Source organism: Bidens hawaiensis, unplaced genomic scaffold (genome assembly GCF_021521415.1).
Source record: "Bidens hawaiensis isolate Kalapana, Puna unplaced genomic scaffold, B.hawaiensis_p1.1 tig00006617_1, whole genome shotgun sequence".
Classification (NCBI taxonomy): Eukaryota; Viridiplantae; Streptophyta; class Magnoliopsida; order Asterales; family Asteraceae; genus Bidens; species Bidens hawaiensis.
This window is the reverse complement of record NW_027491447.1, coordinates 98,062-102,767: the sequence shown is the minus strand read 5'-3', so window position 1 is coordinate 102,767 and position 4,706 is coordinate 98,062.

Below are 4,706 nucleotides of genomic sequence, written 5' to 3'. Positions count from 1 at the left end.
GATTAAAATTGAATAAAAATCATGAGGTATGTTGAGTTTCTTGCACAACGTACGTTTGTCCTCAGTTATTTCATTCATTGGCGAAACTACACAATGTTTTTTGATTGGTTTTTAGTGTTATGCATTTTAACTCGTTTAACATTACATATTATGATTGACATACAATGGAATTATATCTAGATGCGTACTTCAATCTAGGAAAGATCATGAGATCTCGTTTGAAAGCATCTAATGAATGGCTAAGATGTTTATTTTTTACTTCTATTTTCTTGGTTTAAAACTATCTAGGTTTATGCTGCCTAACATGTGAAAATTTTGGCTTAGATTTTGCTTCGTTAATCCATGTTTTGTTATCTTTAGACATAAAAGTTTGTTTGGTGGCCTAATTTTTTGCTTCTTAATATTCGTCATTTTCATTCTTATCATATCTTGTAAGTTTTGTTGGACATAATAGTAATATCGATTTTTCCTATTAGTTTTGTTGATTTAATGAGTCGGGTAACATGTCAAAAGGGTTCACCTTAACAAAGTTTTTTCTTTGTAATTTTGGTGATTGTTAAGTAGTTTAACCCGTCTGACCTGTTTACTTGTTGAATTGAAAAAAAACTGAAATTTTAACTTCCACAAATATTAGAACCTTTAGAAGTGGAATGGATTAATAAAGAGATGAAACCGTCAATTGCTGTTGATCAGTCTTATTGAAATAGCATCTCATCACCAATTGAGGTAAAGACTGGTTATGTTGGCTTGAATTTGACTCGGAAAGTTTTAAGCAAGCTTGATACAAACTCAATTAGAGTTGGCTCAAAAGGTTTACCAGACTAAACACACATAATAGAAGCAATAAAGATAAAGAAACAAGGTAAGGTAAGTTGGTTCGCTTGAATATAAAAACTAGTTTATATATAGCTGATTTTATTCCTTTTACTTTAGTTAGAATATGGTTTAAACTAGGGGTGTTCAAAATTTGATTCGAATTCGAAACATTCGAAATTCGACTCGATTCGAATTCAAATATGAAGATTCGAATTCGATTTCAAAATATTCGAATTCGATTCGATTCGTATTCGAGTATAGTAATCGAATACGAATTCATGATTTTTTATTTGATTCGATTCGAAATTCGAATTCAAATTATATAATATATTAATATATATTTAATTTATTAATTTGGTCAAATCCGTAAATAATAAATGTACAAAACATCATAATTAATCCCAATAACCATATTGATATTTCTTAATTTTGTCATTACTTGATTTTGAACTTATTATCATGTGGTATTGTAGCTACTTTAAACTTATATTTATTTGTTTTACATCGATGATTATGGTTTTTGAAGTTTTTGACATCAGTGACCTTGAATCAATTCGGATTCGATTCGAATTCGAGTTTCAAATACGAATAGAATCGAATTTCGAATATGAGATATAATACGAATACAAATACAAATCAAATAATCTAGCTTCTAAACGAATACGAATCGAATACGAATACCATTAAAAAAATAAATTATTCGAATTATTCGATTCGATTAACTTGAAAATTCGTTATTCGATTCGATGAACACCCTTAGTTTAAACTCTAAAAATAAGTTTTCTTTCTTCTCAAACTTGTTAGAAAAAAAGAGATGTACGTATTTTGGTATAGTCATTGTTCATATCGGTGTGTTAATCATGTGTGATATATGATTCTGGACCTACCCAGATAAGCAAATAAAGCTTTGATTATTGTTGCGTTTTCTTTTTTTAACCATTCGAAAGCAATTACTTTTGGGTGGTTATATACAAACACCAGCCCTTTGGTGTGTGAATAAGGCTATACGGCTTGTATAGGGCCTATACGAGTCGTATAGCCATTTACGAGTATATTAGAATGTACTTGACTATTCACCTATACGAGTCATATAGACCCTATACGACTCGTATAGGCTCTCATAGTGTATGAATAACCTGCATGGTGTATGTATAACCCAAGCCTTACTTTTTAGCTAAAATTTTATTTTATTTTTTAAAGTTGTAATAAATTTGAGTAGAAAAGATCAAGGAGACAATATATTGTCGGTTGGTCAAGATTTAAGATATTGTTTACCTCTCATATATATATGCTAGTTTTTCCGGGCTTAAGAAAATATACTATTAGAATACCGGGGCCTTATTTCATATTGTTAAGTATGTATTTTTCTGCATACAAAATGTGGTTACATAACCTGCTATCCCACCATCCTTTTAAATCATCAAAGCACAACACACAGCTAATTTATGCGGGTTTCAACAATAAATTAGTTATGGAGAGAATGCATTGATGATATCTAAAGATCGGATTGAAATCACAGTTTTTATGAGGGATTTCACATTAACAAATAAAAAGGTTGAAAAGAAAAAATCAACCAAATAATTATAAAATTACCAAAAATAAAGATATAAAAATCCGTCACTGCTTTCGTAGAAGTTAAGAGATTTCGGGTTTACCATTTCTATACTAAAAAATAAATGGGGAAAGTGAATACGGTGTTGTCATGCGTATAAGCTTATACATAAAACATTTCAAAACTACGTCGTTTTGATTAAAACCCTTAAAAAAGGAAACTACATCTCACGATTTGTTTCCACTAATTCCTTCTAGAGTGTTTCGTATACACATGTGTCATGTCTGGATGTCCTTTTAGAGTTTTAGATTGTGTTTGTTTTTGCTTATAAGGTCTTCAAGGAGCATACGTCTGCAGGCGCGCAGACATAAGCTCTTGAAAATTGTTTGTTTTTAAATTAAAAAAAAAATCTGAAAACTGCTTTTCTGGTTTTAGAAAATAAGTTTTTTTCACCATCTTCACACATCTTCACACTTCTTAACATCATACCAAGTACCAACACCCATTGTCCAACACCACCACCACCCACCGTCCACCACCACCACCACCATCCACCATCCGCCGCCACCACCACCCACCGCCAACGTCCGCCGCCGCCACCACCCACCGCCACCGTCCGCCGTCACCACCACCCACCGCCAACGTCCGCCGCCGCCACCACCCACCGCCACCGTCCGCCGCCACCACCACCCACCGTCTGCCGCCACCACCACCACCCAACACCACTGTCAACCACTCACCACCACTACCGTTAACCACCCACCACCACAACCGTCCATCACCACCACCACCCCCGTCGGCCACAACCACCGTCTACTACCACCACCACCACCCACCGTCCGTCGCCACCACCACCCGCCGCCACCACCACCCGCCACCGCCACCACCCACCGTCCGCCGCCGCCACCATCCACCACCACCACCCGCCACAACCATCCACCACCACCGTTCATCACCACCACCACCCATTGTCGGCCACCACACGTTCCACCACCCACCACCACAACCGTCCATCACCACCACCCACCGTTCACCGCCTACCACAATTGTCTACCACCACCCACTTCCATAGTTCGTACACTACTACCAATTATTTTAGCAGTCTACAAACGTTAAATGACTTATGCAGACGATATCCAGTTTATAAAACAAACAGTATTATATTTTCAGATTGCACACCTTCAGACCACATCTTCAGTTGCAGACATTAAATCAGATGAAATCAGATTGCAAACATTTTTTGTTTTAAAAGACAAACAGCACCTTAGAGACCCTCGTTTTTAATTTATGGGTAAATATCATAAAAATGATTGCTGATTTGAATTCAAAACATATAATTTAAAATTTCTTAATATCAAGCAAAAAGTAAATTAAAGCCTAAAATAATTATCCAGATACTTATAAAATGAAAAGTATTCATGCTGAAAGAAATTGGAATAAATAAATTTGAGAAAATCGTGGTAAACTTATCAATTTGAATAACACTACAATTGTTTTTTTTTCCCTTTTTTTTTAAATAGCAACGGCTTAATCTGCTTGAAACAATATTTGGTGAAGTTGGATGCAAGAGTTGGGGAAAAAAAAGGTGATATTGAAAGGAAATAATGAAAGCAAATCGTGAGATGTAGTTTCCTTTTTTAGAGGTTTTAATCAAAACGACGTAATTTTGAAAGGTTTTACGTGTAAGCTTAGACGTGTGACAACAACGTATTCACTTTTCCCCAAGATAACTACATGGAAGTAGGATTGCTAATAAGGAGAATATAAAGATTCTTACCAATATGATAATCATTCTACTTCCACGTTATAGAAAGATTCATATATGAATATGATTGATGAATACAAAAATTCACGAGCCGTTGCCTCTAATATATCACACCGCGCTTGTATATATGAACTAGAGGTAGCGTATGGGTTGACTTGGAACCAAATTTAAACTTTAAAATATGTGAAAGATGATTACAAATTCATTTTTTTATCAGCCATATTGTGAATGTTTAATAAATTTATTAATTAAATTACAATTGGGTGATGTTCGACCCATTAGATCTATCCAGTAGCAAATGCAATATGTATCTTGGATGCTTATTATTTTGTTGTTATTAATCAAGATATCTGCATTTAGGGAATATTTGAATATTTGATTCACTTTAAATAATGGTAACCTTTGTCCCAGGAATATTAAGATTTGAGTGAGTCTATAGTTCCATGTCATAAATTAAATATTTAAATTAATTTAAAGTATTTTGACTTCCATTTAAAGTGTTTTTTGACTCATCTTCTTCAGGGTTATACCTTCAAGACTTGAACTGATCAACATGCTGAGAGCATAGAATGG